Below are 24,682 nucleotides of genomic sequence, written 5' to 3'. Positions count from 1 at the left end.
TACAGGACATTTGTCTCTCAAAACCTTAAAGATCAAATTCAATCTTAAATTTGACACGCCGAGTGACACGAAGCCAATGCAAACTACAGAGGATTGGTGTCATATGCTCATATTGTAGAGAGCATATCACATATTTGGGTAAACCAAGATACAATGAATTGCAGTAATCAAGTATCGAAGTTAATAACATAGTAATCACTGTTTAAAAATGTTCCATCATAAGATAATCTCTTAGTCCATAGCAACCAAAGTTTAAAAAATACTTGAGATATCACAAACCTGATGTGAGGTTTGAATGATAATGTGGAGTCTAATAAGACACCCAAGTATCTACATTGTTGCAACCCAGGAACCGCCTTCCCCTCAAGCATTACAATCGATGGGAAGCTTTACAACTATTCTTTACAATCTATGCACAGTAACTTTAACTAATTTTCACATAGCCATGTTTTAACAACTTGAAGACAATTCTGAAGACGTAAAAGTGCATCAGGTACAGATTTATCAGTTAGTATCAGGAACTGTGTATCAGCATATTTTCAAAAATTCACATCCACACGGTGGTCCTGCATATCCTTTAAAACTACCCCATCCTCATTGAGGGGAATGGTGCGTTTAGTCACCTATGCTACCAAAGAATCCACCCCAGACTGACCCAAAGCTGCTGACACTCCTGTGCCAGGAGATAAAAGCCTGACATAGCTTTAGCAATTTTCAGAGCACCCTCCAGAGAGTCAAACTGTTCTGAAACCAGAACACTCATATCAGGATGCCAAGGAAAGGTAGGAAACTGCAAGCATACACCACAAATCCAGGAGGAAGAAGTGAACAGAGCCGGTTGAGTGACCAAATTGAACTCCTGTAAAGATTCAGAAATAAGGCCCAGCAAAGATGCAGACTCAAATAAGCACAGGACCATGGAATCATCCCCAGGCTCCAAAACCCCAGAGGGATCCACAGATCCAGCACACAGTCCCTATCTCATGTCCCAGAAAGTGCTGCAGCTGCAAATAAGGGGTCAGCATTAGGATCCCCAGATCAACGTCAGGCAGGACAAGAACAGTAGAAGGCTGAGTCAAGAATATGTCCAAAGGAGCAACGCCTACAAGAGACCTCTGAGGCAGGCAAGTGCTGAAATACTGTCAGTGTCGGGTCATTTTTCTGGATCACATATTGTGAAATAAAGTATATTTTCGTCCCAATTCTGGAGGCAGTTTCACCTTTGTTGGGTGGTGTTGTTTTTTGTTGTACATTTGGACTCTCTTTCTGTGTATCACATATTGCACTGGAAATTTAAATTACCTACTTTTTTGTGTGTGTATAATGACCTTTGGTAGCATGAGATAGAATTATACTGCCACCACCACATATAAAGCTAGGCCTGGTGAAACAATTTGTAAAGGCTTTGAATATAGACAGTTCGTGCACTGAATACATAGCACATATGTTACCTGGACTTACCATGGAAAAACTGAAATCAGGAATTTTTCCACAGATCACACAACTTATAAATGACCCACATTTCATAGCATCAATGAATGAAATCGAATCATATGCCTGGTCTTCATTTGTTCTTGTTGTGAAAAACTTTCTCGGCAACAAGAAGGCAGACAACTACACACAATTAGTAGAGGATATGCACTTTCATTTCAACAGGCTTGGCTGAAACATAAGTATTAATATCCATTATCTGCACAGTCACTTAGACCACTTTCCAGAGAACCTTGATGACTTAAGCGAAGAGCAAGATGAAAGATTTCACCAAGACAAACGATGGAAACCAGATACCAAGGAAGATGGGAGCGTCTTGTGTGTCGAATGACTGGAAAGTCTATCATAAACTTATGCTTGTGATATGAAATATGTAGATTTTCATGTTGTACAATTTTCTTTTAATTTTTTAATGTTTCCTTCATGCTTTAAAGATATTAATTTAAACAATACATTAAAATATCCTGATTTCTTAATGGGCGAGCAGAATGACGAGTTTTATATCTCAAAAACTAGAGCTGATAAGGGAAAACTGGTGCCATTTTTGGAATCAGCAGGTCAAGTATACCCAGAAACGGGCCTAAATTTGAGGCACTAAAATGAGTGTTGGTCAGTATAATAAGCAGTAAATCTTGCATCCAAAAACTACTGTTAATAGCACAGACAGCCATTCAGGAAAATAGTGGAATTTCTCGTAGAGGCATGCGTAATCTGAGTTGAAAATTAATTTCTGGATTATATTAGGATACAGGAGCATGCTCAAACCATACTTACAGCAGTCTTGCTATGTAGGAATGAGAGGTGCTTAAAGTGTCTAGCAAGATATACTCTCTAGTCTTATCCCAATAAATGCAGTAATAATTTTCTTACCACTGCTGTAATATCAACATTTATGTTATATTTTTGATATTTTGTGTTATTTGTATTTCAAGTTTCAAGTTTATTTTTAATTTGACGAATCGCTTATTTAAATTCACTAAGTGAAATACAATTTTAATAAAAAGTATAGACATGTATGTAAATATACCATTTAAATTTTAAAATAATGGGTAAGACCGACAGACCTACAGACTAACTGATACACAAGGTAAAAGGGGGAAGAACTACAATTCAATATTTTAGGATAGCAAAGAGAACCGTATAAGGAAAGAACGTTAAGAAGGGAAAATTGAAAACTATGAAAGAGCTAAAATAACTTTGAATATGATTTAAAGGTTAAAAGCATCTTTAAAAAAGGAAACTCTTTAAAATACTTTTAAAGCGACTCAAATTATTTTCCTCTCTTATATATTGAGATAAAGTATTCCATAGTTGTGGGGCCATTACTGAGAACATATCATATCGTCGAGTTCCAATAACTTTCAAGGAGGGGACTACTATGAGCTTTTGATTAGTAGACCAAAGGGAACGTGATGTACTGTGAGGGATAAGTAATTTATTGATAAATTGAAGTTCATTAGAAGAAATTGTTTTGAAAACTAAAAGTAAAATTTTAAAAGTGATATGATGATTAATTGGGAGCCAATGGGATTTAATCAGAAAAGGAGTGACATTATTGTATTTTTTACCATTATGAATCAATTTAACGGCAGAATTCTGAATTATCTGAAAGCGTTTCTTTTCTTTTTGTGTAATATTTATTAATAAGGAATTACAATAGTCAAGTTTAGCGATAATTAAAGATTGAATAAGTATATTTAATGATTTTGGCTCTAGAAATTTGGAAATCGAAAATCTTTCATCGATGATGACACCCAGTATTTTTAATGATGTTACCAGGTTTAGGTGAATATTATCTATGGTGAAAGGGACAATCAAGCTTATATCTTTTTTCCATGAGAAAAGTAAAGCTTTTGTTTTCTGGATGTTGAGAGCTAACATGATAGAGCTAAGCCATTGTTTCACCTTTACTAGTTTTTTATTGATCTCAATTTCTTCTTCTTTATTTTCTGGATTTAGAGGGTGTAGGAGTATGCACTGACACAAATTTAGTAAGGGAGACAGAAAAATATTGAATAATAATGGAGACAGAATTGATCATTGGGGGATACCATAATTAAGAGTGTAAGGTTTGGAAACAGTGTCCTTAAAGTTAACTAAAGATGATCGTTTAGAAAGAAAAAAGCTAAACCAATCTAGTATTTGGCCACAAACACCTATAGACTTCAGTCTTTCAAGAAGCAATACATGATCAATGGTGTCAAATGCTGCTAGCAGGTCTAAGGAGAAAAGAATAACACAATGATGGTGATCTAGGTGATAGAGTATATTTGTGGTTAAACCAATCAATGAATATTCTGTGGAATGATTCTTCCTAAACCCTGTTTGATATGGATGTAGAGCATTAGTTGATTCGAGAAAATCTTTTAATTGGTCAAATACTATTCTTTCCGTTAGTTTGGCTAAAAATGGAATATTAGCTAAGGGACGATAATTTGAGGTGTCCGTCAGACTAGCTTTATAATCTTTTACTATTGGAAAGATTGTGGCTGTTTTCCATGGTGGCGGTAATAAACCTTGGCTTAAGCTATTTAGAATAAGAGTGTGTATGAAAGGGCCAAAGCATGAGAAAAATTTTTTTTAATGAGTGGAGGAATAATCTCTGTTCGAGAGCCTTTTAAATTGACTCTTAGAAAAAGACGCTCAATATCCGCCGCTAGCGTAGGAAGATTTAAAGTTGAGCATTTAGCAAGAAGTCATTTAGGGTGCTAGTGGAATCTCTAGTCTAAGTATGGTTAAGTGTTTTTCGTATATCATAAATCTTTTTACAGAAATAATCTGCAAGATCTTGGGCTGTTGGGTCATTATTAAGGTTTTTGTCTAGCTTCTGAGAGATAGGAGTGAAAGATTTAAAATTAGAGTAGAGAATAGAAGGGTTTTTTGCTTTTGAAATTTTAGTTGAGTAGTAATTACTTTTAGCCTTATTAATTTTCATCTTGTAGTAGGAAGCATGTTCTTTATAGGCTTTAAAATTTATAAGTGATTTATTTTTACACCATTTCCTCTCAAGAGATCTCAGTTGTCTAAAGCAGTGTTTTTCAACCGCTGCACACTAGTGTGCCGCGAGATGTTGCCTGGTGTGCCGCAGGGCCGCCATCAGGGCAGTACTACCAGTCCTGCATTCAGGGGCCCGGAGCTGACAGGGGGCCCGAGGCAGGGGTGCCAGTAGCTCGCCAAGTCAAAGTGAGTCGATCACCCAGGACTCACTTTGTCTTGGCGATCTAATCTATCGAGCCGATAAGTCTTCTTCTCCCGACGTCAATTCTGCAGTCGGAGAGGAAGTTCGGGCCAGCCAATCACTGCCTGGCTGGGCGGAACTTCCTCTCCGATTGCAGAATTGACGTCAGGGAGAGCATGCGTCGGCGTCGGCTTTGGGGCCTGTTATCCATTGGTGGGTCCTGTTCCCTGATGGCAGCGGCAGTGGCTTGGGGAACGGCAGGGAGAAAGAAAGGGGGCAGGCAAGGAAACAGAAGGAAAGAAGAGAAACAGAAAAAAAGAAAGAAAGGTCAGGGAGAGAGGAAGAAAAAGTTGGGGGAGGGAATGAGGTGTGGAGGAGAGAAAGCATACAGGCTGATAGAAGGGAAGAAAGATTGGATACACAGTCAGAAGAAGAAAGTGCAACCAGAAATCACCAGACAAGGTAGGAAAAATGATTTTATTTTAAATTTAGCAAAGTGGAGGCAGTATTACCATAGTTTTCAAAGGAATTTGCCCAAATAACTTAATAGTTAACTGGGTAAATTCCCAGAGATGAAAACTTCCCTTCACTTACTATGCACAGTTCTGAATTTATATCTGCTGTCTATATTTTACAATATGGTCACCTTTTACTAAACCGCAATAGTGGTTTTTAGCGCAGGGAGCCTATGAGCGTCAAGAGCAGCGCTGGGCATTCAGCGCAGCTCCCTGCGCTAAAAACTGCTATTGTGGTTTAATAAAAAGGATGGAGGGTATATTTGTCTATTTTTGTATGCTATAAAAACCAAATACAGAGAGAGACTGAGAGCTGTTGACGAAGAGCTACGTGTGTGTCTTTCTTCGATTCCAGCCAGAATATCAGCTTTGTGTTCAGCCAAACAGGCCCAGGTTTCACACTGAATAAAGTATTTTATAATTTTTCACTATTCTGTTTACTTAATATTTCATAATAAAGTAATTATAAAATACTTTCTTTGTGTTTATTTGATTCCTATTCAAGAGAATTACTTTATATATAGTCAATATAGGCACAGAGTTAAATTTTTTAACATTTTCTAATGGTGGGCTGCCTCGTGATTTTTTTCATGAAACAAGTGTGCCTTTGCCCAAAAAAGGTTGAAAAACACTGGTCTAAAGTAGAAGAAGCTCTTCTGAAAACCAAGGATTTTGTATTTTTTGTGAAGAGATAGTTTTGGAGATTAAAGGTATTTCTTTATCTAATAAAGATTGGATTGCTGAATTCCAAATAGTGAGTTGTTCTTCTAATGTGTCAGCTTTTAAGTTTAATGCTTTTGAATTAAATGTTGGAGATATATTTGATAGTTCTAATTTTGTATAGTTATGGTATGAATATTTTGGGGCTGTGGGTATATCATTTTTTGTTTAGAATGAATCTTAATTGTTATAAGATGATGATCTGACCAGGGAACTGGTGTAACACAAAGATCAGAGTAAATATTTGTAAGTTTGGGATTAGAATCATGTCTAAAGTATGTCCTGCAACATGTGTTGGGCCTTGAACTAAGGATTGAAGATTAAGAGTATTGATATGTGTTAGTATTTCAGTGGTGGTAGGGTTGGTTGGTTCGTCAAAATGAATATTAAAATCACCAAGGATCCAGGGATTATTTGATGAAGAACAAAAATCAAAAATTAGATTTTGAAGTAAAACTAGATTATTTTGACCAATGGGTGGGGGAATATATAATAATAAATTGGTTTTTGGTCTAATATCAAGCTTAACCTTGAGGAATTCAATGGCCACATTCCCCAATGAGCAGTCTATGGTACTAACTAAGTTATCACGGAAGATGATGGCTAATCCACCACTTTTATGTTTATAGCGATGATTGAATAAGTAAGAGTAGCCGGAGGGACAACAGAAAGAAAGATAAGCTTCTTCACCCTCTGTTAAACAGGTTTCAATGATACAGAGGATGTGTAGATCTTGGGATTGAATAATTTCTTTTATAAGATGATATTTACTTTTAAGAGATCTTACATTAATGAGATCTAATTTTGCAGAGGCATTAAACGAAATATGACTAGAGGGGGAATAATAGGAACTTCAGTGACGGGGAAAAGGTGTTTTATGGGGCGGTGGCCCCAGAGAACCGGGATGTTAGAAGACTGAGAAGACATAAGTGATTTTTTTTGTTCCCAATTTAAAGATAATGAGCAGACCTGGAAAGTAGGCGGAGTCCAGCGGGCTGCCGCTTTTTGCTGGATGATCAAAGAGAGGCGAGATAGTCTAAAAAATGAAGATTAAAACAAATAAAACATACAAATAAAACAACAGTATAAAAGTAAAGTGACTTCCAGTGCATTAGTGCATTGTTGATAGCTTTGGAGTGACATAATTTTTTGTTAATGATCATTATTCAGGGAGCGGGAGCCATTTGAGCAGCAGACACCTTCCTGGACGTCCCTGCCTAACGCGGAAGGACCTTACAAGGCTCTCCATCAGCTTCCTAACCCGCAGTATGAGGGCACTTGTCTGAAGGGGCGTGTCCAAAGGTGTACGCACCTTTGGAGCATTTGAGGAGCATTGAGCAAGGAACTCTGCTCCTTTCTGTTTTGATGGGGAAAAGAAAAGGAGGAGTTAAAGGAAAGATTGGACCAAATGAGATCAAAGGACCAATGGATAAACTATGACTCCAGTAAGTGTTCTACCACCGATAAGTCCTCCTAAGTCCCTGGAAACTTCCCTATCATTAGGGGGGCCTACCCCTCCCCCCCAACCCATGAATGATAGAAGTGAATTTTCTAATTTAAACTGTGATGTTATTCTTGGTAGTTTTCTGAAAGTTCAGGTTATTGAGGATTTAGTCTTAGTTGTAGGAAGGCTTTACGACGAGATTGAATTTGTCTTGGTTATCTGGGAACACTGATATGATGAAACCATAAAACAAAATTGCTTTTTTTTGGAAAGAATGCCTTCATAATCCTCCTTTTTTCCTCCATAGAGGACATTGTAACTAATAAAATGTATCTTTTTGAAATAACCTCTTGCATATTTTCTAAGAAATTTGTAAGATCCAAACTATCAGGAGAGTGGTAGAAAACTGGAACGCTCTTCTTGAGTCTGTTATAGGGGAAAACACCCTCCAGGGTGTTCAAGACAAATTGGACAAGTTCCTGCTAAACTGGAACATATACAGGTGAGGCTGGACTCATTTAAAGCACTGGTCTTTGACCTGGGGGTCACTGTATGAGCGGACTGCTGGGCACAATGGACCACTGGTCTGACCCAGCAGCGGCAATTCTTATGTTCTTATGAGTATTTAAACTATCCATTTCCTTTCTTGTCTTACTTCTTTCAAAGCCTTTGATACACAATATGCATTTTAGATCTTATATTCAACTTTTATTTACAAGATATCTTTCAGATATAACTTAAAGAATTCTTTAGGAGAAAAGAAAATGTGTCTGTGGGAAGTTCAGTAGCCTTAAATTTGCTGCCCTTGAAATATTTTCAAAGGTTTCCAGTTTAGAGTGAAGTATCAAATTATCTTTAATAGCTGAAGCCTGTGCAGACTGGGGGTCAGCTGAGTATTTATATTTTATATTTACATTAGAGGCTCTGGTAGATACCCATTTACAAATAAGCAAAGACACTTTATTAATTTGGAAATATTAATTGGAAATAATACATACTTTGTAAACGGGTTTCTACCAGAGCCTCTAATGTAAAAATAAAATATAAATACTCAGCTGACCCCCAAGCTGTCAGCTGAGGACTTCCTTTGCAGTTGGCCGGGGGTCCCTTTGGCTGGGGATCCCTTTTGCCAAGTTTGGCCAGCAGATATAGTGTCCCTGAGTCACAGATGCTGGCATCTCAGTGGCTCATGGATGCTGCCAGTGACTGCAGTGCTTGGTTGAGGGGAGTTCTGGCCATCTCTAGAGGAAGTCCTCTGCTGGCGATGCTTGGGGATCCCTACCAGCCATAGCAAAAGTCAGCAAGTACTTCAACACTGTAGAAATAAAACCAGAAATGCATTTCCATTTCTTTTGAACACAATACAAAGACATCTGCTATATACATTTCCTAAAGCTAACATATTTTAGTCAATAAATTCTGTTTTTTCCCTTTGTTATCTGGAGACTTATTTTTCCATCAAGTTGGTCCCAGTTTCTTTTTTCTGCATTCCCATCTTCTGTAAATTCTTCTGTTTCTGTCCATTGGTTCCTCCTACCATGCATTTATCCCTCTCTCATCCCCCGGATCATGTGCAGCAACTTTCGCCCCTGCCCACCAACCCAATGGCCAATATTTCTCCAGCACCATGACAGATCTCTCCCTCCATTCCCTTTACCACTATGTCCAACATTCCTCCCTCTTGCATCCCTTTCAATCTGTCCCTTTCCACCACATTTCTCCCTCTCATCTGTACCTCACTCCCTACCCTATGACCAAAAATTCTCCTTTCTTCCATTCCCCATGTACACAATCATCTCTCTTTCCCTTTCAATGACACACCCACACCCAATTCTCCCTTTCTATTCTCTTCCCCACCTCAGCATCTCTTTCCCTACCTTCTTCCATCCTCTCTCCCAAGTTTATGCCTTGAATTTCTGTGTCCAAAAACACACTCCCTCCCCCCCATCTGTGTCCTGCGTTTGCCTCCCACATTTGACCCCTTCTGTGTCCCTCGTTTGCGTCCAGATAACAGCAGGGGTTGGAGGCAGCGCGAGCCGAGAGGCTAGTCTTCTTTTCCTGCCTACAGCACGAACATGTAGCCGACCGGAAGTCTTCCCCCGACGTCAAAGCTGATGTCGGAGGAAAGGCTTTGCATCAGTCACGTGCAGCATGCAGGGCCTATTTGGAAATACTGAGCACCCATGAGCTTGTGTCCTGAAAACTTTCTTTGCACGGCGGATCCAGTTGGTCTCCACAAGACACAGTATTAAGGATTTCTCCCCCCCCCCCCCCAATTATTATTATTTTTTTTTGCTGTGATTTTTTTTTTCTCTGATTTACCCCCATGATGGTCCCTGGGTCTGGCACCGTCTGGCCTCTCCACTGCTGCCCTTCCTGAACTGTTGGGTGGCGTGCCAGTTCCTTGAGGAAAGGGGCATCTCCATCCAGGACCACGACTTCTGCCAGCCCATCTCCAGCCCCCTGTGCATGGACATCACCTACAACCAGACCATCATGGCCCTATATATTGAGCATTTTTTCATAACTAGCATCATCAAAATAAAACAGTAAAAGCCCAAACAAACCAAGTATGGTCGGGTTTCAGGCTAGCAAATTCACTGGTGCCTTTTCAGTACCTGGAAATTAAATGGAACTGCTGGGCCACAAGAACCAGGAAGACGCTGGGCTGGAGGTGCACCAGTTCTACCTGCTGGTGAAGGTGCACTGCTCATCGGAGCTCAAGTTTTTCCTCTGCTCCATGTACGCCCTAGTGTGCACGGTGCTGGAGAAGGTCATTCCGCCATGCTGGTCCATCTGCGAACGGGTGCGGCAGGGCTGCAAGGCTCTGATAAACACATTCGGCTTCCAGTGGGCAGAACCATTCTGAAGACAGGGGGGGAGAGGGGGAGGCGCTGCTCTCCACCACCACTCCCCCGCTCTACGGAGCGCCCAAGTACGCCACCTCCGACCAGCCTTTCCACTGCTCATGAGTGCTTGGAGGAGAAGGACTGCACGGCCCCCCATGAGCCGGCCAGAGACAACAGCTACGTGTTCTTTAGCCAGGAAGAGATCTGACCGCTACCCTGCATGTGATTGAGTGGAGCCTTCTCTCCGACGCCAGTTCTGATGTCGGAGGTTAGATTTCCGGTCAGCTACGTGTGTGTGTGTGTGCTGCAGGTAGGAAATGAAGAGGAGGCTCTCGCCTCTCACTGCCTCCAACCCCGCGACCCGAGGTGGCAACCCCACAGGATCCCCGTGACCCAAAGGGGGAACCCACGAGATCTCTGTGAGTCCCGCGGGATTCCCGTCGTCCCTGTTCAGCTCTCTAGTCGGTGTCCCTCTTTTTTTTTTTAGTGACTTACTGCCTGCCTGCATTTGAATGCCATTCCCCCTCATTTGCATGCACGGATCTAAGGATGATTGGGACAGAGGTTAGTGAATCGGGTCAGAGGGGAATCAGGTAGCAAAGGGGTTGCCAAGTGGTCGGAATAGATGGGCTTAGTGAATCTAGCCACTAGTGTCCCGGTAGGAGAGGGCACTTTCTTTTTAAAACATCCCTGCAAGTGCTTGATCACCAGGGAACCTAAATCTTATGGGGCTCATAATCAAAAGAAAAAAGTCTAAAAGGAGGCCTAAATGGCTACTTGGACGGTCAAAAAGCCTGATCGTCCAAGTACCCATAATCAAAGCTGGTTTTAAACATATCTAAAACCAGCTTAGGGTTTTCCCCTGCCTCTAAACGCACAGAGAGAAAAGAGGCATTTTTAGAGGAGGGGAAAGGGCGGGCGGTGGGCCAACCTAGACCTAGGCGTGCAGCAGGTATAACCAAAACATTTGACAGGTTGCCTAGTCGGCACTTATACGTTTTGACTTAGACCAAGTCAAAACAGGTATAAGTGCCAAAAAAGGGGCCGCTGAGCTGATCGTGGCTGCTGCGATCAGCTCAGCGGCCCCAGCAACCTGCCTACCCCCTACAGCAATGATCGCGGCAGGAGAGATGGCTCATCTCCCCTGCCGCGATCCACCCTTCCCCCCCCCGACAACGATCAGGGCAAGAGGGAGCCTAAGCCCTCTTGCCCCGGTGGCACCCTGACTCCCTGATTACGTTCGGGGCAGGAGGGAGCCCAATCCCTCCTGCCCCGGGCACCCCCAAATTCTCCGACGACATCGGGGCAGGAGGGAGCCCAAGCCCTCCTGCCCTGGGCACCCCCGAACTCCCCGACGACATCGGGGCAGGAGGGAGCCCAAGCCCTCCTGCCCCGCAATCCCCAACCCCCCTGATTACGATTGGGGCAGGAGGGAGCCTAAGCCCTCCTGCCCAGGTGGACCCCCCACCCCCCAACCCCCACTATAATACGGGCAGGAGGGATCCCAGGCCCTACTGCCCTCGACACAACCCCCCCCCAATGACTGCCCCCCAAACCCCTGATCGCCCCCCCCTGACCCTACCACCCCCACCCCGCTTCCCCGTACCGGATTGACGGATGACAAGCCCGCCCGTCTGGCAGGTCAGCCGGCTCCGGAATGGGGCCGGATTGGCCCATGCGGCTGAAACCCCGCCCACAGGTTGGGCCTGCGGCGCCTGGGCCAACCAGAATAGGCCCGGGAGCCTTAGGCTCCCTCCTGCCCAATCTTGTAGGGGGTGGGGGGCAAGAGGCCAGGAGGGCTTGGGCTCCCTCCTGGCCCGATCGTAATCGGGGGGGGGGGGGGAATCGCGAGGTAGGAGGGCTTGGGCTCCCTCCTGCCTCGATCTTGTCGGGGAGTTTGGGGGTACCCAGGGCAGGAGGACTTGGGCTTCCTCCTGCCCCAATGTCATTTGGGAGTTTGGGGGTGCCGCGTGGCAAAAGGGCTTGGGCTCCCTCTTGCCCCGATGTCGTCGGGGGGGGGGGGGGGGTGTGGATTCTGTAACCGGTGTCGTTTTTAACAGACACCGGTCACAGAATCCAGCTTTTAGGCGAAGGACTGGCTCCTCCTTCGCCTAAAAGCTCTTGTTTTGGACGTTTGGGGCTTAGGCTTTTTTTAGATTGATTATAGGGTATAAGTTTAGACGTAGTGGTGGTCTGGGCGTTTAAACAGCTGAACGTAGAGGCAGGCCATTATAAAAACCTCCTTTTGCACGTTTTTTTGATTAGAAGCAGGCCTGCTTCTACTTTCAACGTTTAAGGCCTTAGGCCAAAAGGGGACTTAGACTTTTTTTTTATTATGCCCCTCCACGTGTTTTTGGAGCCCATGCATCTGGAAGTCTTTCTTTCTGATAAGATTAAGACTTAATCTGTAAGCTATATCTTCATTGATTATATTTGTTAGTAGGTTAGAAGGTACAAATAGATTTTTCCTGCTGTTGAGGTGGCTTCTCTTTCTCCCCAAGATGAGGGCTTGAATTGTGTTAATTTCTTGGAAAAATTGCTATGTGAGATTGTATTTGATGTACAAAAACCTTTTTCTTTAATAAGAATTTAAGATCTGACAATGTTGTTCATTTTATACATTACTTGTTGATTTCTGATTGTAATATAAATAAATCTTAAAAAAGGGATCATTATTCATACGTCACCCAAAAGGGATCCAAAAATGAAGGTTTTAATATTATACTTCAATTACCATCATACAAATTTGTTTTAATATTTCAGACTCCTAGTTCATAGTTGAAAAATGTGCTTCATTTTATTTGCTTCAAATCAAGTACTATTTATGGTTGGAAAAGACAATTCATAAAGTTAAAATGACAGTAAAAAGCAGTTTTAATGATTTATAATTTGAGTCAATTCAGTTGTTATTTATACTATCTGCTACTTACTGTACGTACCATAAAAAATTTCAGCAATTACACTTATGCACAAGTTGTTATTTTGATTTACAATGACATAGCTAATTTGCTGCATTTGTCTGAGTTACCGGCTGCCAGCAACTAAACCATAAATTTACAGAATCTTTCAGTTCAGTTTCATTTTGTAGAAAATCTTTATATTATATCTGTGAGCTGTCTAATTTTCAGATTTTATTTTAACTTAATTGAAAAAACTGGCTACAGTACTCTAAAATACACATTAATCAGCTAAACATATCCTTTACACTTCTTTCAATGATCAATTTTTCTTCCAAATTCTTTAAATGAATGCAGGCAATGGTGCTAGTTACTAGACATATTTTTGTTTAAGTCTTGGAAGGGGAAAGCATCATGGCTTCTCGTTACCACCCAATTTAGTTATGTTAATTATATCATTGCTACTGGCTGGCTGCAAAGGCCTTAGTATATTTAACCCCTCTTGGGAATTCGAAATTGTAAATGAGATTACGTATATGGCAGTGGTGATACTAAGATTCTCAAAAAAACTGCCAAAGTTAGGTGTCAGTAGGTACCTAACTTAAGTGTTTTAATTGCTTTTAAATGGCATGAAAATTGATCATGCCATTAAAAGCCAATTAAAATTTATTTTTTTTAAAAAAGATGCCGCTAGGAGCCCTCTGGGACTGGCACCTGAGTCCATGGCACATTGTAGAACTTAACGAGACCAAAGTACGGAAGTGGGTGTGTTTATGGGCAGTGCCGGATTTCAGCATCCCTAGAAGCTGCTGGCTGCTTAAAGTATCAGCCCCTAAATGACTTAATAGGCTCTTTCCCTTAAATCAGGGGTGTCAAAGTCCCTCCTCGAGGGCCACAATCCAGACAGGTTTTCAGGATTTCCTCAATGAATATGCATGAGTTATTTGCATGCACTGCTTTCATGGTATGCTAATAGATCTCATGCATATTCATTGGGGAAATCCTGAAAACCTGTCTGGATTGTGGCCCTCGAGGAGGGACTTTGACACCCCTGCCTTAAACTATGAGAAACTGCCATGAAAATAAATCCGAAAATTTCCTGGCTAGGAAGCATCAATTTTACTAGAGGGCCCTTATATTAAAATGTGGCAAAATCTGCAACTTTAACATAGCAATTATTGGACGCTTTCCCAGCATTTGCCCATATAGGTGCTGTGTTAACTCTGCAGCTACCACAAGGGGCTAGATTCACTAAAGATTACGACTGGATTGCCTTCAATTCTCTGGCCTATTCTCAATTAGCGACTGATGCGCTATCAAGTTTGCATGCAAATGATTTACATGAAGTTGCAAATCATCTGCATGCAAATGCAACCGTCATTGCTGTTAGGGTTTCTTTTTAGGGGCACAGATGTGTGTGTGTTACACATGCACAATCTGCCCTATTAAAAAAAAAAAAGAAAAAAGCCCCCCTCCCTCACATAACACCCTCTCGCCATGGCCATCCCCTGTTCCAGGCACCCCCAAGCCACCATCCTCCCCGTGAAGCCCCCCAAATACGGCAGGAGGGACGCCAACTCCCTCCTGCCACCAGACCCCAGACCCCACCCAGGAACCTCCCCGTGATCACTGGGGGAGTATGTGGGGGGTCTGTACTTTGTGTCTGCAGTGGTTATCTTGTCACTTTGGATACCCTTCTGGGCACTTAGACCTGGCTTTAGATTGCCTAAATCACAATGTATAAGTTCTGTCCAGGCAGCCTCGTAAAACATTTGTTTATCCCTGCAGTATGACTAAGTCGGCCCACCACTCTTCCCAAAATGCGCCTTTCAGCTCTGGGCGCACAACGGCATTCAAAGGCCTAAATTGTCCCTGGATATGTCTAAAATACAGTTTCATTTATCAGCACTAGGATGACCCGTCTTTTGATTATGAGCCCCATAAAGTATAGGATAAAAAATACTCTCTCTCTCTTTTTCCTTTTTACCAAAACTATCTATAATAATAAAACCCTAAGCGCGCTAAACTCCTACCTGCATGATCCATATGTTCGTGGCAGGCAGGAGTGCGCATGCGCGCTACTGGCAGATGGCACGGACCTCCCTGCTCTCCAGCTCCTCCAGGCATCGAGCGGCAGTCCTCCATCCAGTCCACCAAAGGGTTCTTCTGTCTGCCCTCCTCTTCTAAAAAGCCTACTGAGGATCGCAGCCGGCTGTAGCGAACTTCGCAGGCCACTCTGCACCTCAGTAGCACGTTCCCTCTGATGCACCGGGAGGGAACGTGCTACCGAAGTGCATAGTGCCTGCGAGGTTTGCTACAGCCGGCCGCGATCCTCAGCAGGCTTTTTTTGATTGCAGATTGCTCTTTCTCTCTCTCTTTCTTCGGGGCAGACAAGAACGACCAGGAAAAGCAGGTAAAGGGTGCTGCTGGACAGGGGTGGGGGAAGTAACAGGCAGGGAGGCCTACTGCTGGACGGGGGTGAATAACAGGCAGGAAGCCTATTGCTGGACAGGGGGAGCAGGGAAGATGTGCTGTTAGACAGGGGGGAGGTAAAAGGAAGGGAGAAGGGCTGCTGCTGGACAGGGGGAGCAAGGAAGGGGTGCTGCTGGACACGGGGGGAGATAAAAGGGAGAAGGGCTACTGCTGAACTGGGGGAGCAGTCAAGAGCTGGTGGTGGACAGCCGAGGAAAGAGAGAGACAGAAAGAAAGAAAGACCGACAGACAGAAAGCAGCCAAGCAGAGAGAAAGAGAAAAACAGACACACACATCTATTCTAGCACCCGTTAATGTAACGGGCTCAAATACTAGTCATACTATAAACTAAATGCCTGAGAAAAATAATATGCCTTTAATTGAGCCTTAAATTTCAAAAATGAGCTTTTGGTGCGAAGGTAGTAGGGTAAACAGTTCCAGAGTGTAGGTGCCATAACTGAGAAGGAAGAATTCCTATGAACATCGAGGAATAGTTGCCTGAAATATGGAACAAAATAACTGTTGTGAAGATCAGAGAGCTTTCTGAGGAGAGTAATGAACAAAAAAAACGAGGGAAGACTACTTGACGGTATCTGGTAAGAAAGAATATTATATTTAAAGGAATGAGTTAGGAAATGGGCAAAATGTGCTCAGCTTTTAAAAGAGGTGTCACATTATCGAATTTAGGCCGATGATAGAGTAGCCTCACTGCGGTGTTCTGAACCAATGGTAGCTGGTGTAACTGGTACTTTGGAAGACTGATTAGAACAAAGTTGCAGTAGTCTAACTTAGACAATACCAAAGAATGTATTAGAATGTGCAAGGAATCCAATTGAAGAAACAAACAAACAAATAGCCTGGATTTGGCGAAGAGCGAAAAAAAGAAGAAACCATCTTCGAGATATGAGAATGAAAAGTTAAAGCATTGTCCATCACAACTCCTAAAATCTTGGTGGTTGTTGAAAATTGTAAAGTGACACTCTTCATGCTAAAAAGGTCAGGGACCGTACTGGTAAAGTCCTGGAAGGAAAAAACATTACTGCAGTGTTTTGAGAATTTACTTTTAACTTATTGATTGTAAGCCAATCTGCAATTTTATTCAATTTCTCAGAGATAAGTAAATAGCTAGATGATGAATGAGTGTCCAGCGGAAGAATTAACTGAAAGTCATCCGCGTAGATGAAAAAGGTGAATCCTAAAGACTGAAGAGCGAGGGGAGCAAGAAAGATATTGAAGAGAATAGGTCCCAGTACTGAGCCCTGTGGTATGCCTGATTGTAATAAATAAGTGCTTGAGATGGTATTAGAATGATAAACCAAATATGTATGGTTAGATAGATAGGATTGTAAGGCAGACCCTTTGATTTGTATTTCCTCCAGTCGACTGAGAAGAATATTATGGTCTACCAGATCAAAAGCTGCTGATATGGCAAGAGAAAAGAGAACCACATCACGGTTGTTGTCTAAGATCTGTCTTATATGGTTTAAAAGAAGTTGTACTGGTATAAATAACCAGCCTAATTGCACTTTCTTTGTCTTTGCCTCCTGCTTCTCTGGCCACTGCCCCATTAAACAAGATTAAGAGGATCTCTAGCTAGTCCAGCCAGTGCACCTAGAGAGAGGTGTAGGAAACTTACCCCACCCAAGTGGTAGTAGAAATGAAGAACTGGTCCACCACCATATCCTTCGAAGGAGAAAAAGGAGAGAAATAACTGAAGATCCAGCCTGAAGGAACAAGAGAAAACCACAGATTTGAAAGAATAAAAAAAAGATTTGAAAGAATAAAAAAAAGTCTACATCAGAGGTTCCCCCTTTAGGGGTTAAACCAAGCATTAACCGTTGGGTCAGAGAGCTTCAAGAAGCTGCTCAGACACTGTTAAGTGTAAAAACCTATTTTGATCTGTATTACTTGTACATTGTTGATCCAGTACTTTGCTTCAAGTTTGAATAAATTGTACTGGTTTAGAACATACATTCTGTCCTGAACCTGTTATTGAATGCCAAAGGAATGCAGGAGTAAGTGGATTTTGGATACCAAATTCTTCCAGCATAAGCTGATCCTAGTCCATGCCTCCAAACTATCTGGGCAAGGGAAAAAAAAAAGCCTAGATGGGAGTCCTCCAGATCTAGTGCTAGTGGGGCTTGGGCATCCTCATCAGCAAAGATAAGGGCTCGGTGCTGCTGGGTAAGAGGGGGACCCAAGAAGAAATGTGTGAATTTCAGAACCACTACTTTAGAGTGTTCCACACTACTCTCAATTCCTGGAAATGTTTATGCTGGAGTTTCTCCTGATGGGACCATAAGCCATGAAGGTGGAACCCACCTACATGAGCATTTTTTTATACTGCTGAATGGATTATACCAAAGAAGCCTTAGAACAAATATGATATTCTGCAGTCTATGAGTGGTCCGAGTCCACTAGACACAAGTCCATTGTGTTTGTCTATTTTGAGACATGCAAGTTTGTGTTTGTCTATTTGAGACCATTTGGTCCACCATTCTCAACCTGTTCCACATTGATGCCTACTGATTTTTTTTTTTTTTTTTTAATTTCTACCATTATGGACACTGGGTTGGTGATCATCTTATGTTGGTACAACAGGTCAGGTCCAGCACAGCATGGTACAACTCTAACAAATTCCAGTTGTGGTGACAAGTTGATAGTTGCAGTAATATATAACAAACACTAATAACTCCAGCATCCAGAGAATTGTGCATACCAATCTTTCTGCCTCTTCTCAAGATGTGTACTTTACCAGCTAATCATTCAAATAGGGAAAACGTTCACTCCCAGACTGAGCAGATACACTGCTACAAGTGCAAAGAGCTAAAGCAAGGCTAAATGATAGTATGTATTTAGCATCATACTTTTAGTGTTGAAGTTTAGGACAAACCCATTTTTATTGGGAGGAATTCAGATGATCAGTCTTGATAGTCCTCTATCGAGTAGAATAGAGGAGTGGAGGAGTAGTGTAGTGGTTAGAGCACTAGAGCTTAATTTTTAGAGGTGCCCAGCTCAACTGACTCTGCTGCGCCTTGCGATCTTAGGCAAGTCACTTAACCTTCCATTGCCGCAAATACAAAATTAGACTGAGCCCTTCAGGAACAGGGAAATACCTAGTGTACTGTGAGCAAGAGCCAGATAAATAAATATTGGTGCTTGATGCTGAGAGTAAACTGTGCAATCTCAATGCTAATGCCTCCTCAGTATCCAATAAGATCCAGCATCCATAGAGATCAATGCTGACGTTGTGGACCAAGATTCTCAGCACCAAAAATGCAGTTACACTGTATCCTTTGATCATGAATAACCCCTGTGGATTCATATCTTTCTAATCACAGATGGGCCCAGAACTACAGGTACCAGTATCCCTAATGTGTATAATCTTGCTGCACCAGGTGCACTTCTTAAATATGCTAGAGGCTTCTTTCAAGAACAATGTCTGCAAAAACAGCTGCGGAGAAAATTATCAACTCCTATTAAAAATACATACTCAGACCAGGAACCAGAAACCAGAATCCTCATCAAAGCCTACACTGAGCAATGCAAAAAATAAAGGAAACATGAAATCTAAGGTACCAACAGAGAAGTAGTACACAACAGTTACAGAATATGAAAACAGAAAAACAGAATAAATGTTAAATTTGAATATGAAAAATTGTCTTTAGCTCTGATGATGTACATCTGATTGGCTCTGCAGTATCATGACAACTATGTGGCCCCATATCAAAATTGCAGATAGGATGTAGCATGCATATTTAGTGGGACAATTTAAAACTTTCAGTACAATTCGTTCTCATTATTCGTAGTAGTACAATTCCCGAAAATGTTCACGGACCACAAAATCATGAATAATGAAACACTGAGTCTATGTGACTCAAAACTGTGGAAGGTTAACATTGGATCCTATTGGGAATACAAGGTTAGGTTCCTGACTGGGACAGAATTTGAAGTACCTATAATTCACTCTCTGGATGCTTGGGGGCCATATCTGGAAGCAAAGCCTGACCGCAAAGATAAAGTGAAAGTAAAAACGCTGGGGGGTTTTAAAGCACCAGTCTGAGAATATGCAGTGCAAATGGGGAATATTGGTAGCAATTGATGCAACCATGGATAGGCAAAACTGTGCATCGTGAACATGTGAATAACAAAAATGGACTGTACTTACTAGGATGGAAAAGCTTTCCCATACAGGCTCTATCAGTCATGTGGCCCTAAGCTGTTAGAATTTGCTATCCTGTTTGTTCTAAGAGAAAAATCTTTTATACTCATTGAAGAACTACAACTTTTAAATATGAAAGGCATAAATCTTGTAATTCAACAAGACAATTTTTTGTTATGCTTGTCCATGTGTTCCAGTTTGAAGAGATCTATAAAAATGAGATAGGAAGGTAACATGAAAATACCTCTTTACACTCATGGACTAATCTGATACCTATGATGCTTCAAATAGTTTAAGCTAGACTGGGCACACCAGAAACTATGTTTTACTTGAGCAAAGTGTAATAGTCTTCCCTTCAAGACAAACAGTGTTTGAGGCTGTTACTCTTGCACAAGGATAAATACCGTATATAAATATCTTCAAGAATGTCTCCAATAGTCAACTTGAAAATTTAAGCCAAAGTTTCATTTAACAGGCTGTCATTTTTTGATGTAAAGTTAATGAATGCTGTGGCAAACATATCCATCAAAACTAACATCAAAACAGCTGCACTTCATCCCACAAAAAAAGGAGGGTTAAGTGGGAATCAATACTACCTGCAAGCTAGTCCTTTGATCTAACCTATCTACACAAAAAAGACACTTTTAAATAGGGTACTGCAGAATATGTAAGAGAAATTTCAGAATGTAAGATCAAGAGGAGATTGATTTATTTATTTAAAAATTTATATACCGCATACAACTATGCGGTTTCCATATCACATACATAAAATCTTGTTTCCCTACGATTTCCACATATAACGTAGACATGTCTGGACATCATCATAAACATCCCCCCAAAATAAAATATTAGTATATCAAGTCAAAACAAAATTCACCAATTAAAAAAAACAAAAGACGTCAGATCAAATGATCAATTCCAAAATGGATAGCCAAACCAATTCACATTTGCATGCAAAACAAGTCTTATTCAATCAATTCAGAAATACAGACAGACTTTAAATCATACATTACTGTCATTGAAATCTAAAGAGGGTGTTTTCAGATGGAATAAGCGTTAGCATAAGAAGGCATTAGCAAATAATCACATTTTCACATTGTGTGTGATTGGGGTGCGAGTGTGTTTCTCTCTGAGATGGAGGGGAGAAAGGTGGGATAGCTTCAGTGGAGAACGCATGAAGGTCCATATTCTATAAACAACGCCACAAGCTAGGCACGGTAGGTGCCCTACTGGCACCTAAGCGACAAAGTCATTTAAAATCCCCTTAAAATTGTTTAAAACAAAAAAAATGTAGGTGCCTAGATCACATTTATGGCAGCGCCCAAGGTCGAAGTAGGCATGGTTAATGCTAGAAAAGACCTTGGGCATCCTTAGGCGCCACCATAGACATAATTCATATAAAACACAGGCACCGGAAATGTAGGCCTCGAAAACCCTGGCCTACATTTCCGGTGCCTACGGTTGAGATAGTTGTGATTCCACAAACAGCACCATTGTATGACTGACACGCAATTGGCAGCTGTCTATTAGGCGGCTGCTGATACCGGAACCATTTGTATAACCTGGTCCAAAGTCTACTAGTTTAGAAAGAATAATAAAACTAAAAGTATATAAAACCATTAGACATTACTGTCAACAGATTTCAAAGAATGAATTTCAGTTTTATCAAAAAGTGACTGTCACAAAGCAAAAGGAATTGTAATGCAAAAACAAATTCACACTGTGTATTTCAATTAATATATCTCATAACCTCAATCCCAACAGTTCATGTGAAGGTTATTCGAAATAGACTCTCAGATGTCTAACAGGGTCCTCAGACTACTGCTTGAGTAATCTAAATCACAGCAGTCGGGATCTTCATTAGCCCCAGCGATATCTGTCTTCGTTATTTGTTAATTTTTTTTTTCTTTTAATTACTTTATTAGTGCGCATCCATTTAATTTTAATAAAAACTTTTTACTTAGCTTAGCTTCATTCTGTTTTAATCCCCTCACTGACACATTTCAGCTTCTTTTTCAAGGATGGGGATAATCTAAAAAGACAAAATATTCAACGAGCTTGCTAAAGAAAGAAGACATTAACTCCATAAATCTAAAATGCTATTCTTACCTTAGAAAAAACAGTCTGCAAGACTATTCGTAAACAGCTGCAATAGGGTCAAAATGTCCACAGCGTTCCTAACCTCACACAGAAATAAGGAACAGCCCCCACATCATCAGCCCACATGACCAGGGAACCTCCCACTCATATTTGCCGCTAAAATTTAAAGCAATACTCGCCAGAATATTAAACATTATTCTGCTTGTGTCATCCAATCATTGAGACCATTAGGTGTCATCGAGTTTAGCTCAAACATCCAGTGCAGCTCTCTAATGTTTAAAGTCCATTCTATATTACCACCCTCCCACCTGACATGAATCGCTTCCAAAACCCTCCATTTTAGATCATGCAAAGTATGTTTAAATAGTTTCCAATGGCGAACAAATGGATCAGTCTCTTGTATAGTATTACCCCTAGATTTATGCTCTGTCAGACGTGTTTTAACTGGATGGGTAGTCCGCTCAACATACAATCTAGGGCACAGGCACTGTATCATATAAATGACAAAGGCAGAATCACAGCTAGTACGATTATTTGATTGATAGACCTTTCTTGTACTGGGGTGGGCTGAGCTGTTCCCTATTTCTGTTTGAGGTTAGAATGCCGCGGCCATTTTGGTGCTATTGCGGCTGTTTACAAATAGTCTTGCAGACTGTTTTTCTAAGGTAAGAATAGCATTTTAGATTTATGGAGTTAATGCCTTCTTTCTTTAGCAAGCTCGTTGAATATTTTGTCTTTTTAGATTATCCCCATCCTTGAAAAAGAAGCAGAAACGAGTCGGTGAGGGGATTAAAACAGAATGAAGTTAAGCTAAGCACAAAACTTTTATTAAAATTAAATGGATGCATAATAATAAAGTAATAAAAAATTAACAAAATAACAGAGACAGATGTCACTGGGCCAATGAAGATAGACTGTTGCGAGTTATATTACTCAAGCAGTAATCTGAGGTCCCCCGTTAGATATCAGAGTCTGTATTTCGAATAACCTTCATGTGAACTGTTGGGAGTGAGGTTATGAGATATCTTCACCAGTATGTCACCACATATAACAACTATTAAGAAACATAAAATTTAGTCGCAAAATTTCACAGTAGAATTTACAACAAAGAAAATGCCACATATCTGAAAAAAAGAGAGGGAGAAAGATGTTTTGGGAGGAATAATATTTCTGTTTTATGTCTTAAACATAATTTATCAGTGTGTAATACGAGGGGTGTTCAATAAATTTATCTACCCAAGTATGAAAGAAAGTAGCAAGCATTTTGAAACAAGGCTTATTGAACTTCATTGGCTTCCAGTGGTTTGAAGAATTCAATTTAAGATCCTGGTTTTAGTATATAAAGTCATGCCTTACTGGTATCATATGAGCCCCCTCATCTCTACAATCGATAACTAAGGCAACTAAATTGTTCTCACATCTTCCAGTGTTAGAGATTTGTTTGAGTTTCTCCAATTCATGAGAACTGAATACCATTTATCGCACCGGTATCTCCCACACCTTCCTCAGTGAAGACTGAAGCAAAGAATTAATTTAATCTTTCCACTATGGCCTTCTCTTCCCTGAGAGGCACTTTTACTCCTCAGTCATCTAGCGGTCCAACTGATTCTCTTTCCAGTTTCTTGCTTTCAATATACCTAAAAAAGTTTTTACAATATTTTTTTTTGCTTCTAGAGCAATCTTCTTTTCATGGTCTCTCTTTTCCTTCCTTATTAGTGCCTTCCATTTGACTTACCATACCATACATTTTCTATTATATCACAACTTTTGACAAGGATTCAATGTGATTTACAATAAGATGTCTAATCAGTGATCATGGACAATGAGATATAGATTGAAGAGGTAGACTATATTTGTACTTCTAGCTATTGGTTCAAAGAGAAGAACAGAGTTTTTAGCATTTTCCTAAAGTTACAATATGTGTCCAGTTGACGTAGGTGTTGTGGGAGGGCATTCCAAATTTTGGGCCCTTGGAATGCAAAGGTGGATTCATGTAATTTCTTTCAGGGGGAAGGTCAGTTTAAAACGCTTTGTCGATCTTGAGTTGAGAGAGAGTTTGTAACAATGATGCTTGAGAATTATCCTTTGGAATTTTCTCCATAAAAAGCTTTGTGGACCTTGCACACAATTTTGTATTGAATTATTTTCCTTATGGGCAGCCAGCAACTTCTAGAAATGTACAGACCCCAAGCAGAGCTGGAAGATATCTGAATGGTGGACTTGACGCAGTTTCTGCATGACATCATCACAGGTTTCTTAAGCTTCTGCTTTGGGTGTAAGATTGTCTTTTGGGCTAACTCCACCAACAGATCAGATTCAAGTTTCAAGTTTATTAAAAAATTTGATTAAAAGCTTATCATATTCTAAGTGTTTCACAATAAAAAAAATGGGGGAGATTAACAACGATTAACTTAACATAACGTAAATAAACTTACAATAAGAACAAAAGGAAAGAGGGGAGAACTACAAAGTTTATAAGAAAAGTGGACAAAGGGAAAACACAAAAGGTGGTAAGGGAGAGGCCTGCAAGGGGGGGAATTAAAAGAATAAAGTAAAGATACTTTATTCGTAGACATCTTTAAAGAGGAAGCATTTTAGCCCACCTTTGAATTTATCAATGTTTTGTTCTGCCCCTATACGAGTTAGAAGAAAGTTCCAGGTCATGGGAACTGTTACAGAAAAGATAGAAGTCTGACAGATTTTTAAGAGGGTACATGAAGTAGATGTTGATAGGAGGATCTCAGGGTTCTGGGTTGGTCATGCGGAATCAAAAGTCTATCTTTGAAGGTAGGTTCATTGGTCCTACCAGCATGGAGGATATTAACAATAGGAGATGTAAAAATACTTTACCAAT

General features: G+C 40.8%; 1 protein-coding gene across 3 annotated transcripts in view; it reads right to left on the bottom strand.

Annotated features, from left to right (window-relative positions):
* Positions 1-24,682, bottom strand: part of KDM4C (lysine demethylase 4C) — a 405,781-nt gene that overhangs the window by 214,939 nt on the left and 166,160 nt on the right. The window lies entirely within an intron of this gene.

The sequence above is a fragment of the Geotrypetes seraphini genome, chromosome 1 (assembly GCF_902459505.1).
Source record: "Geotrypetes seraphini chromosome 1, aGeoSer1.1, whole genome shotgun sequence".
Lineage (NCBI taxonomy): Eukaryota > Metazoa > Chordata > Amphibia > Gymnophiona > Dermophiidae > Geotrypetes > Geotrypetes seraphini.
Note: the sequence above shows the minus strand (reverse complement) of the source record. Positions and strands in the feature narration are given on the sequence as shown.